The sequence below is a fragment of the Triturus cristatus genome, chromosome 1_2 (genome assembly GCF_964204655.1).
Source record: "Triturus cristatus chromosome 1_2, aTriCri1.1, whole genome shotgun sequence".
NCBI lineage: Eukaryota > Metazoa > Chordata > Amphibia > Caudata > Salamandridae > Triturus > Triturus cristatus.
In genome coordinates, this window is record NC_140580.1 from 848,891,796 (window position 1) to 848,905,504 (window position 13,709).

General features: G+C 43.2%; 1 protein-coding gene across 4 annotated transcripts in view; it reads right to left on the reverse strand.

The window, feature by feature from the left end:
• ZBTB17 (zinc finger and BTB domain containing 17) overlaps window positions 1-13,709 on the reverse strand; it is a 405,882-nt gene that overhangs the window by 140,676 nt on the left and 251,497 nt on the right. The gene's annotated exons all lie outside the window — the stretch shown is intronic.

Consider the following 13,709-nt stretch of genomic DNA (forward strand, 5'->3'; position numbering starts at 1 on the left):
GAGCCACAGCCGCCGCAGCTATGTCTATTCGGCAGTCTGCTGGACTAGTAATGGATAATACATTGATTGTTATGGTTCCACATGCTGTGGACACATTGTTACACAGGACCAAGACACAGCACTTAACTAGTGCGCGACTGTCAGGATATGAACTAACACTGTTAGCAAATCATATACACATAAAGAGATGCAACACGTTGAATCCAGCTACATTATTGCCAATTCCAGCAGACCTAGATGAGATTGAGCAACATGATTATCTGTTCAGAACAGAAGAAGAGACGAAAGGGAGAGTGGATCTCAAAGATACTCCCCTGACTGAGTGTGATGGTACTTTATGGGTGGATGGTTCGTGTTTCAAGCTTCCAAATGGTGATACGACTGCTGCATATGCTATCACGACTTTGCACACGATTGTGGAAACTGCACGTGTGCCACATAATTCGGCCCAAGCAGCAGTATTAATTGCCCTTACAAGAGCATGCGTGTTGTCTGAAGGAATGAAAGTGAACATATATACGGATAGCCAGTACGCCTTTGGCGTGGCTCATAGTTTTGGGCGATTGTGGAAAGAACGTGGGTTCCTGACTTCGCATGGAGCTAAAATTCAGAATGGCAAGTTGGTGAATGATCTCCTTGAGTCACCGACCCTACCGTTACAAGTTGCGATTATGAAATGCAGTGCGCACAAGAAAATCACTGATGATGTTGGTCGTGGTAATGCGTTTGCTGATGAAATCGCGAAAGAAACAGCAAAAGATGTGAAGACTCGAATGTATGTTGCGGGCCCTGCAAGATGGGTTGGTGATGTTGGAATGTGTGAAACCACGATAGAGAGTGTGAAGTCCCTTCAAGCTGAAGCCACAGAGAAAGAATTGAGCAAGTGGAGAGAAAGTACGGGTAAATTGGATGAGAATGGTTGTTAGGGTGATTTGTCAGAACATCGGCGATGGTTGTTACCTGATGCATATGTGCTTCCAGTGGTTACTATGGCACATGGAATGGCACATATCAGTATGAAAGGAATCTGTAAGTTGTTGGCTCCAGTATGGCAGAATGCTGGAATTTGATGCTTTAATATAAGGAAATCGCTTTAAATTTGTAACTACAATGGTTTTGTGCCATATACATTGTGAACTATATTGTGGACAGAACCGATTTGTTTGTTAGTTAACGATTTCCTTTGTGAGAGTAGGATTATTTGTCCTGTTCTTTTTCTTCTCCCAATTTTATGTTTGTGTATGTATATTGATGGTGATTCATTTCATTTCTGGTGTATCAATTTCAAGAAAGTTTTTACTTTTGTTTTTAATATTTGGTAAAGTGCTTACCCATTTTATGTATGTGTACATTAGTTGTTGTTCATGTTTGAAATACATTTGCTATCAAGTAATTGGTTTACTTCGTTGATGCCATATCTCATCCTTTTAATGTGATAACTGTATGTTTGAATGACAGGTGATATTCATAGATCCAAGGGAGATCTTTCTTTTTTGACTACGGTCTTGCCTGGCACCCCTCTCCCTTGGTTTGGGGTCCCTCTCTCTCTGTTTTTGAAAGAATGCTGGAATTCCCAAGTGTGCAGAGAATGTGGTCAAGAATTGTATGGTATGTTTGAAATACAACCCTGGTAGAGGAACCCCAACTCCAGCTGGTCATTTTCCACCTCCGTCATATCCATTTGAAGTTTTGCAGCTAGATTTTATCCACATGGAAAGGTGCAACAACCTGAAATATGTATTGGTTGTTGTTTGCGCTTTTTCAAAATGGATAGAAGCATATCCCCTAAAAGACAACACTGCTTTATCCACAGCCAAAGCCCTTGTGAAGGAATTTTTCCCTAGGTTTGGAATGCCAAGAATGGTGTGGAGTGATAATGGGAGTGAGTTTGTGGGTCAAGTGATGAAGAATGTGTGTGAGGGGTTGGGGATAAAGCAAAAGTTCCACGCTGCAAATCACCCCCAATCAGCTGGATTAGTAGAGCGCTACAATGGCGCTCTAAAACTCAAGCTGGCCAAAATCCAGGCGAGCTCCGGTCTTAAATGGCCTGACGCTCTGCCTTTAGCACTCCTGTCCACCAGAATGACCGTGCATTCACGAGTGGGACTTAGCCCATATGAAATAAATTTTGGCCAATGTATGGGGTGTACCAAGACCGACGAAATTCAGCAAAATCGAACATCCAGTACTGCTTGATTACTTGTACGAATTGACGGCTAAATTGCGTGTTTTACACCAACAGGTGCAGGATACTCTCCCTCAGGCCTCTGAAGCTCCAGGACACCCTATTGACCCTGGCACGTGGGTGCTCATCAAGAACTTCCAGCGAAAGAGCAACGATGAGCCCCGTTGGATTGGCCCTCACCTCGTACTTCTGTCTACAAGATCAGCTGTTCGAGTAAAGGGGAAAAAGAATTGGATCCACGGCGCCCACATCAAGAGGATACCTTTGCCTCTATCATATGACCAGTGGGTCCAGGAGGGTATCGCCGATTCTGAAACAGACACTGTACCTCGTTTTGTGCCATTCAGTGATGCACGCGTAAGAGGCACAACTTCAGCACAACAGAGTGACGATATTTTGCAAGAAGCTGTGCCACCGTCAATTCGATTGGACACCACAGAGCCTGAACTCTTGTTTCAAGATCAGACAGTACCTGGCCGTTTCCACTATAACTTGAGACCAAGGCCTATGGACAAATAAATATTCTTTTCTCTTACCTTTTTGTTTTTGATATCATAGCTCTCCCATCTGAAGGACTTTCTTGATTTTTGTTTTTCGAACCACCATCCGGGTTCAGCCGCAGGGTCGCGGTGCCAAGACTTTGGGGTACAGGCCGAAGACGTTAGGTCAACGGTTCTGGTTGGTCTAGGGCGTTCCCTGGACCGACAGGCGTACTCCTTAGCAGAAGATACTCACCGGCCGCGAGCGGCACGATTAGAGGATGGAGTTTTTCAAGATGGAGAGACTCGCTGAGGAAATGAACTTTAGAGCAAAAATATGTAAAATAATGAAGAGCAAACGTTTTGTATTATTATGTCTGTTTATACTATGTAGCATGATAGTGTTTACCGTAGGATTTGTATTCTTCTCCTCTCAAGAGCCCATTGCACCCACTGTACAGCCTATACCTCCTCCTACTGTCTCCTCACACTCTTTTCACCCTCTGCCTGAACATGAACAAGCTAGACGATCAGAGTTTGTAAACAACTCGTTTATTCAGCTCCTGCACCAGCACCAACTAGTCATGAATACAACCAATTGCTGGGTGTGTGGGTTAATGCCACATACCATTAACAAGGGTATTCCTTATCTAGTGCTGCCGTTTAGTTACAATGGATCGTCATGTGCATTCCAGACCATGTTTCTCTTTGCACTAGACACCTACTCCCCGCAACAACCGCGTTCCATCAGACCTAGCACAAATAATAAAGCTTTAATGAAAGGAGTTGCCGATATGAGCAGAGATATCGACGCATACTCATCTATTCCCAAAGATGAATTAAGAGCTTATGTAGGGTGGAACGCGACGGGGTATAGTATTAGTCTAGGTGAAAGGCAGCGGAAAATTTCATCCCCAATTTGGGTCGTACCCCACATAGGTCGGTTCTGTTTACAAGGTAATGGTCAGAATCCAAGAGCTCAACTGGGGAGAAGTGACTGTACTGAAACGTACACTTTTCCATCACAGTTTTCCCCTGCGTTTTTGGCTGCCAAGGGTACATATTTTGTCTGCAATGACCGAGCATATACATGGTTGCCCCCTGACTTCTCGGGCACGTTATATTGCAAACTTGCTACCGCCAACATTTACTGCTGCCTCTGACTATCACAAGACCAGAGTTGTGAGAGGCGTGATTAGTAAGGAGGATACTGCCGGTCAGGAAGCGGGAGACTTCTTTTTGGGTTTCCTGCCGTTTTGGGTACAGATGGTCAATAGTAGGAACCTGAGACAACTGACTCGTGTGGTTGAATCCACTGTCAATGTTACGGCTGGTGCCCTTGGTAATTTGACAGCTGAGCTCCAAGCGGATCGCCTCATGACTTTGCAGAACCGCATGGTTCTAGACGTCATACTTGCAGACCGCGGTGGGGTATGTAAGGTTATCCAATCTAGTTGTTGCATTTTCATACCAGATAACGCTCCAACAGTTTATCAAGCCATCTCCAAACTACATAAAATATCTGAATCTATACACGTGGAAAAAGGAGATTGGTCACTGGTGGGGTGGTTCTGGGAACTGATATCTGCCTGGGGTTGGAAGATTCTGATGGTCATTGGAATGATCTTAGCCATCCTTTTCCTGTTCTGTCTGTGCATACAGTGTGCTCCTGCGATATGTGGCCTCTGTGCTACATTATGTGTAAGGAAACCTGTATCGAGGGACGAGCTAAGTAATAGGATGATGCTACAGCAACATCTCCATGACTTCGTGAATATTGACTTAGACTCGGATTGATGTGAGTATAGTTATTGCCTATGTATGGGCAAAAGGAGGGTCTGTGGTACTTTGAAATTTGGGACCGCGTGGGAGACAGGGCCCTACCCCTGTCTATCCCGGTATTAGCGAACCGCGAATGGTCAATGCGGTATGTACAAGTGCTTTATATAACGTTTCATTGATAAATGCACTATGTATACGTTATTATGCATTGACTTCGTGGGTTCCATCTTGGAGCGGTGGCCATCTTATGGTTGCCCTCACATAGGCTACCTATTACGAGCAAATACGGGCCTTTAGAACACATGTGCCTTCCTTTGACTTCTCTGTGACCTGGGCAGCTTGGCTCCGCTGCCCCAGGTCAGTCCGGTCTCACGAGCTCCCCGTCCTACGGCCACCTGTGATTAGCATCAGGGTTTGATACACCATAAAGCCTTTTCATCCCACACGAGCCTCCGGCTAATCTCTTTCACACCTGACCCTTCCTGCTTTATGGCTTGTTTTCCAAACAGGAGATGTTCGTGTTTATTGGGGCCTATTGATATCTGATGTGGGATCTGAGCCTTGCTGGGTAAATAATTGTGGGCTGGCTTAACTGGAATGTGGGATGGTCATCATGACTCTGCCTTTTCGTTTGTAATGGATACAGGTATATGGCCATATCGTAAAACAAGGAATGTGTGCCTGAAGCATGATATTTTGTATTTAAGGAGAAGCCCGTTTCTGTAATTTTAAGCAGTCTCCTGAGAACATACATGCTGTTGTACTTCTCGGATACCTGTAATTGGTCTGCAGCCAATAAACTGATCTTTGACTTCACCTAGAAGACTCTGTGTTTCTGTAGGTCTGAAACAGGAAAGAACCCGAAGTCTTAGGGTGTGTTCCCCTGCACCGCTGGGCTTAAAATTCCCAGTACTTCACGCGGCCGGTGGAAGCACTGAGGCAGCACCACGAGCGGGTGTCGCCAGTGACGCACTTGGTGGGGTCTCGGTGCCGGGAATAGCAACATGTTCTTGGTCTCCTGTCAGGGCGAGATGGTTGTGCTGTCGGAACTCTCGGCCGCAGTGTCGAAAACAGCTACCTTCTGCTCCGTTGTTTATTACTGTCAAGCGGTATGCAGCCGAAGCCCGACCACAGGCGAGGATGTTACTTACGCTACAGGCAAAGGGATGTTCTAAGTAGTGTGAAAAGTCTCTTTTAATGTGAGAAGTCTGAGCTGACAAGAGTGCTGCTTTACTGTATGTTCTTCCCAAAGTACCATCCCCTTGGACATATGAGCGGCATTACCAGGGCACAAGTCCTATAAACAAGAGGACTTCTTTCCTTCGTGGCAAGGAAGAGCTGTGCCGGTGCGATCTCCGTCTGTCTTTCAAGCAGTTTTGCAAACGTGGAAAACGAAAACCAGCCAGGGAGTGGTGTGCGCGCACTGTAAGGAATGCAGCTGCCATCAAAACCTGAGCCAGAACAGATGGCACCCTGCATGCTCCCGAGACCCCTAGGCCATGGGAGTGCAAGTTTTGAGGCGAGGCAGGACATACTCGAGCCTTTGGCCATTTGGGTGCTTTGTTTTGTGGAAGCCTTACGCAAATGGCCAATCAAATGCGTGGCCGGAAAAAAAAAATGAGGAAAAGATGTGCGAGATGGAAGTCCTTACTAGAAGTCTCGCAGAGCAGCAGCAGCGCATGTGCGCTGGCTCAGGCGAGACCTGAAAAGAGGTTTTTGTAACAGAAGAAATGCTGAACTTGCATATTTGAAGGTGCTCTCATATGTGATAATGAAGAAAAAGGCAGCTCCATAAAATAAAATATTTGCCTAATGTCACACAATTTGAGACGAGTTTACTAGTCAGGTACATTACAGTTAGGTCGAATAGAATATTCAAGATACTAGACCTGCAAGTCTAATAACATTTATGATTTTTCAAGGACTAAATTGTCTGGTGACTGTTGAGCTGTCAAGTTAGACGATAAAAAGTAACGAATATGGCTCTTTTCACTGTCACTTTTTAATAGCGATTTGTAATCTTACTACAGGGTGGCATAAGTTTCCATCAGTCACAGGAGAGCAATCGTCAGGGGTATTGTATTGCAACACTTATTGAGAGATTACTACCCCTTGTGTGGGGTGTAGGTGCTATATAAATGCAATTACAATACAATACACTACAAAACTACAGAAGTTAGTATGCAAGTCACTTATTGTGGCTTTTAAAAAATCCCGATCCATCCCATCATGTTTCAGAACACAGAGGTAGGTCTGTTTCATGTTAGCGCTCTTGGGAGAAGCCACACCCTAGTGGTTATTCAGCACTGAACTATTACTAAACAATACATTGAACATAAGAATCTTCATTGATGAAATGCTGTGACACAATTCTCATTTCAGTGCTAGGATGCTAAAATCATTTTCTGAAGTGAAGCATACAATCTATAAACTGGTAACAGTATGCAAAGGCATGCATTTAGACAAACGCACACGTGACCAGTTGGTACACTTTCAAATATCTTATGTGTGGGAAATTTGTAAAGCGTGCAATTACCCTTGGGTGTCTTGCCGCTGACAGAAAAGCTGAGCATGCTAACACATTTAATTGTTAAAGAGCCAGGTCTTAATCTCCTTCCTAAATTCCAACAAGGAAGGAATGGTTCTGATATGTGCTGGGAGGCCATTCCGTAATTTAGATGTGCAGAATACGATACTCTTGCCTCCCCAGTTTGCCTTTTTGATTTTGGAAATTACTAAAGTTTTAGAATTTGCAGATCGTAAAGATCTATTAGGGATGTACCATCTGAACGCATTCCTAAGAAACTTTGGACCTGTAATGTAAAGTCCTTTATGTGCAAGGCATAGGGCTTTAAATTTAGCCTGGCTACGAATCGGAAGTCAATGTAGCTTTCGGAGTCCTGGGAGATAGAATTAAATTTAGGTAGATTCAGGAGCATTCTGCACTAGTTGCAGCCTACTTGCATGCTTTTCTTGCACATTCAACTAAAGAGTTACAGTAGTCCAGTTTTGAAAGGACTAATGCAGTGATCACAGTTTTTCTGAAGGTTATTGGGAATGTATGGCAATATTTTTCTGGTCATTCTAAGGATTTGGTAGGCTGATGATACCACAAAGGACACTTGGGCACCCATATTGAGTTTGTCATCAATGATGACTCCCATGTTTTTAGCTTTAAGGACAGGAATTGGAGGTTGTACTGGCCACCAATTAGGGGACCAGGCTGGGGAGGGATTCACAAATACAATAACCTCTGTTGTTCCCGAATTGAGCTTCAAACAGTGCCTGCTCCTCCAACAGCTGACTGCTTCAATACAGTCTCGACATCTTTGAGGACCTGAAGAATCCGTATTAGAGACAGTGCCTACCAATTGTGTCATCAGCATAGGAAGTTTGCTCCAAGTTAACATTTTTGATAAGTGGGGCCAACTTAGCCACACAACCATTAAAAAGGGTCGGGCTCAACAACTATCCCTGTGGCACCCCACAAGGTAGAGTATATGGTGTTGATTCAAATTTACCCAGCGCTAACGTTTGTTTCCCGTCTGTGAGAAAGGAGGTGAGCAGAGCCAGGGCCTTGTCCTTAATCCCTATTTCTGCTAAACGGTGCTAAACGGTGAATCAAGATTTTATTGTCCACCGTATGGAATGCAGCCGATAATCCAAAAGGATAAGGCTGCGGGTCCCCCTTTATCTAGTGTCATCCTTATCTCTTCCGTTGCTTTGACCAGGGCAGTTTCAGTGCTATGTCCTGGTCTGAATCTGAACTGTGTTGAGTCTAGAATTTGATTATTCTGAAAATATTTGGATAACTATGTTCATGATTTTTTAAATAGATTTGAAAGGAATTTGAAGGCGTGATATTGGACGATAATTGCTGGGGTACACGCAGCTCTGATTTTTTTTTTTTTTATAAGAGGAAGAATGGAGGCTTGCTTCCAAACGGACAGAAATACGCCTGTAGACAACATGATATCTTAAGAGGACAGGGATCATAAGGAGAACCTGAGCTCCTGGGCCGGATGGGGTGCCTGTAGATGTATACAAATCCAAACGCCTGCTATGGGGCCCACTTTTAACCCAGGTAATAACAGCAATCTGCTCTTCCCATTTTATAGAAAGTTAGTCGGAATCAACCCTGGTCCCATGACCCGGGTTGCTACTGTCCTATTTCATTGTTGGAATCCCTGGTTAAAGTTGTAGGGCGTATCTCACTTTTAAGACTACAGGACTGGGCCGAAGAGAACAAGATAATTTCAGAACTACATTTCTGTTTTCGTGAGGTTCTAGATACTATTGAGCAGTGCTTAAATTTGATTATTATCGTAGGGAAATATACTCTGGCAGAGCAGGGAAGGCTGCTTTTAGCATTTGTAGACCTCACAGCGGCTTTTGATTGTGTACTCCATGATAAGCTATGGAAGATTTTGGAGGACCTAGGTGTGGAGGCAACTATATAGTAACGCAAAGGCGAGGGTGTGATATGGTGTTTGGGGAGTGCACAGCCCCATTTAAGATACAGAGGCAAGGCTACGTGTTGGCCCAATTCCTATTTACACTATACATTAACGGATTAGGCCAAGCGTTAGAGAATCAGTGCCAAGACCTCCCACAAATTGGCAGATGGCCCATTCCGGCCCTATTGTACGAGGACGATGCCGTCTTGATGTCACTCACTCAGATTGGACTTCAAAGGATAATGACTAGTTTCTCACTATTTATGCACAATCTTGGTCTTAGAGTTAACACGTCAAAGACCTTTATCATGAGATGAGGTGCTGGCAGATTTAAATGTAGGGGCATTTTTATTGATAAGAAAAAGGTTGAGTTCACAAAAAGCTTCTAGTATTTAGGAATTTTATTAGAGCAAAAGGTAACCTGGACTCAGGCAATACAAGCAAGGAAACTAATGTTCATGAAAGCCACTGCGGCCTCAGTTAACTTTGCAAGAAAATTGGGCAGACGTCCGCCGGCAGAGTTACTTCACATTTATCAGGCCAAGTGTGTTTTCACAGCCATTTACGGCTCAGGAGTCTGGGGTTACGCTGATTCACACCCAATACAAGTAGTCGAGAATGCCTTTTTAAGATTTTTATTAGCAGTCCCAACCAGTACTTCATCATATGTATGCCACCCTGAACTAAGTGTTCCATATGTATCAGATCTCATAAAAATAAAGCCTATCTTGCTATGGCACAGGATCAGGACATCACCAAAGACTATTCTTAATTGGGACATTTTAAATGATTGTTTTAAACTTGATCAGGTATCCACCATTCCATGGACAAAGTACAGTGAAAATATTTTGCACGATCCTGGCCACCCAGAATTTAAAATGAGCTTAATACAATGACTAGTGTATCAAGAAAAGCCCTCAAGGAAAAATGCCTGATATTACTGGATGAGCTTAGCTACAGAAATATTGAAGCCCACAGTAATGGCAAACCAGTTTATCTTAACAACTTATAGTAAGCATAATTATCTGAATATTGTTCAGGGTGGATACAATAGATTTTTCCTGACTAGATTCTGATTGGGAATCTTACATAGATTAATACGTTTTCCAGAAATGAATGGCTGGTCAAGAGCGATGAGAAAATGCCCTTGTAACGATGTATCTGAACAGTCAACAATACATGTTGTTTTATTCTGTAAATTTGATTCCATGCAAATAAGGAGATGGCTCCTACCTATATTAAAGCTACTCGGTCTTGGGCAATGTCGCCCAGCATTTATAACTCTTCAACTTTTAGAAAACAAATTTTTAACATGGCATATATTACTGTTTTTAAAAGGCATATTAATATGTAGGAAAAGTATTTCAATGTAAACACGTAACCAAGAATGCAATTTAATCTAATTTTATCTGTATATATTGTACATATGATGTGCATCTTAAAATTCTGCTCTGTGACTATGATGATGTGTATTAATGTGTGCTTTTATGATTATCTAAAAAGAAATCGAATAAAGCTTGGTTGACTGACTTGTGATGGCTGTGTTGTCTGCTCACTCTTAAGGTGATTGTCAAATTTAAAAAAAATCTCGTTAACCTTCTCTTTAAAAGTGCAGACTAAGGTGGTGCAGAACTGTTGACTATGATTGGAGTCATTACTATTAGGGGTCGATGTGAGTTTAGAGACCACCTGGAATAATTCCTTGTATAAATTGGAAGCATTCTCAATCAATGAGGCATAGTAATGGCTTTTTTCCTTAATAATAAGGTCTTTATATCTAGTTAGTGCGATCCTATAGGCCCGTTTTTCTGGTGTGTTACAATGTTTCCTCCAGCTCCTTTCAATCCTTCGACAGGATTGGTTTTCTAGCCTCAGGGCTTCTGTAAACCAGGGGGCTGACGGTTCCTTTCTATTGGAATATATGCATTTGGTGGGGGCAAGCTCTCGAAAAGTATCAGAGAGCCAGTCTGAATAACAGTTGGATGCTAATTCTGCGCCGAAAGGAATTTCAAGTTGGTTGTGCCTTAATACTTGAGCTAGTAATTCGGTATTGAGTTAGTTCCAGCCCCTATTTATGATGAGTTCAGAAGATGTTTTTGATTGGTAGAGTCTGCTTGGACTTTCAATATTGAAAATAATTACTTAATGATCAGACCATACCAAAACAGATGCATTTAGAATTTATATGAAAGGGTTATTAGTAAAAAGACAGTCTAGAATATGACCTGCTGAGTGCGTATTTTCCATTATAATCTGATTGAGTCCTAAGGACTTCACAATATCGAGGAGAGTGGCCGTATCTTTATCTTCTACTGCTTCCAATTGGAAATTTAAATCTCCCAGAATGGGGAAGTTGTCAGATAGCTAGTTGTTTTCCGCTAATACTTGGAAGGTTTGTAAAAATGTGTTTTTATTTGCCCCCAGTGGGCGGTATACAAGTATTCCGGTGATAATGTCTGATTTAACCTGCTTAATTTAAATAAAAATGCCTCACAGTCGTTGTTAGTAAAAACTTCGCAGGTAGCTGTTAATTCACTGCAAAAGATTATGGCTAAACCAACCTCTCTCCTTAGAGGTCTATCCCACTTAAAGAGGTAGTAGTCCTTAGGAACCGCCACCACATAATCAGGGCTACATGATTGATTGCCCCAGGTTTCAGTAATAAAAAATGCATCAAGATGTTCTGTATCTATTAATTCCACAATTTCGAATTTGTGTTTAGGAAGGGAACGGGCATTCATTTGTGCAAGATGTAAATTATTCACTTACTGGCACATGCATCAACGTAGGCTTTTGCGATTCTTTAATTGCGATTATTAAGGAATCGCAAAAGCCTAAGCATGTAGGAATCGCTATAAAAATAGCGATTCCTACACATTCCTTAACTGCGACTCGCAAATTGCGAGTCGCAATTAAGGAATGCCATCCCATTCATTCCTATGGGCCTCCAGGCCCATAGGAATGAATTGGAGATTGCAGGAGCAATTTGCGAGTACCAGTAGGTACTTGCAAATTGCTCATGCAATTTCAAGGGTGCAAGGGTGTCAAAATGACACCCTTTTGCACCCCTGAAATTGATCTGTGCACATATGTTGCACACACACATGCCTTAAGGGCATGTGTGTGCGCAACATGAAACTTTGAAAAATGCACAAAAGTGCATATTTCAAAGTTTTTGCAAATTACCATGAAGTTCAACTTCATGGTAATTTGCTCCCCCTATTGGCGAAATCGCTATTTTTTTTTACTTTATTGCATTGCATTTAAGGAATCTCAATTTGGAATTCCTTAAATGCAATCGCAATTTAAGTAATCACAATTTAGAGATTCCTTAAATTGCGATTTTTGCATTTGGGATGATGCATCCCAAATGCAAAAGTACCGGTCGCAAAGTGGCAGATTCTGAGAATCTGCCCGTTTGCGACCGGTTTTTCCTTTGATGCATGTGCCTGCAAATCTTTAATATGGGTTGAACCACAAGTATTGGCATAAGGCTGAAGGGTCTGGTTTAACCCTTTCCGTGCTTGTGACGGAGCGGTTCCGTCATGCGCGACGGTCGCGCTGTGCGCATGACCGAACCGCTCCGTCATGGCCCCGCCCGCGCACGGAACCTTCAGCGTGGCGCGGAAATCCGCGCCGCGCTGAAGGGGTTAAAAAGTTGCTGTTGCAGTTTGGGCATGTGGACGACGCTGGCTCTGCTGGCAACATCAAATCAAGTTGCGCGCAATGAGGGTGGTGCGGCGGGCAAAGCACACGTAGCGCCTTACCTGTGTACTTAATTAGATTTTCGTGACCGATGGCAAAAGGTACAGGGGTTGTGGCCCTGGGACCGGTCAAGGGGCGGACAGGCGCAGACTGGCTTGCCGCGCACCAGCGGCGCAGCCGCTGTGCAGGCACAAAGTAGCCATGTTTAAATACCCTCTTAGAGGAGGGAGCGTGTCCCAACAGAGCATCAGCGCCGGAAAGTAAAAGTCGTGGCCAAATAAAATGGGGCTTTTAACTGGGGCCCAGCAACCACGACAGCACCTCCAGGCTGCCCTGTAGGTGTTGCTACTGGCAAAACAAAGGTAAGGAAAGCAAACGTGAGAACAAAACTAATAAAATCATTAAACACGGGCTGTGTCACCTGACAGGCGCCCGTGTCGTCTGGAGCCAGGCACCTCCCAAAGAGTACAAGTAAATGAAATCAATGCACGTTCTAGCAAGCTCTAGAAGTCATGTGACATCTTTAACATTAAAAACAGGCAAAGCAACAAGCCACTGCTAGGATGTTAAAATAATTTCAGAGCGACACATACAACCTACAACCTGCTAGCAGTACGCACAGGTGAGCATTTGGGCAAGTGCACACGTGACCAGTTGGTACACTTTCCCAAAAATTTAACATAAAAAAAAAAGGAACTGTAACAAGGGAAAAATTGCCAATGCTAATGAAGTACAACACCATATGAGAGATGATGCAAAAACCTTTTTAACAACTTACGTAATATTTAAAAAGGTTGGTACGATGAAAACCCCTGGCAGCATACACTGTAATTGCACCAGAGCAGATGGTCAAAAGGAAACCGGTGCACTTCGGGAAATAGTCTCCGACATTTGATCAAGGTCTTTAAATGAACAGCGAATGTGGCAAGATAAGCCCAAGATTACCAGCCAAGTTAACAGAAAAGTTCGTAGCAACTCAAAACACAAACGCTTCTGTGAAGTGCTCTTTCCGAATTTAAAAAAAAGTTCCTGAGGCAGTAACTAAAATAAAACAAGTGGAAGGCTACAAGCAATGGGGCGCTGCTCCGTGGGAGTGAACAA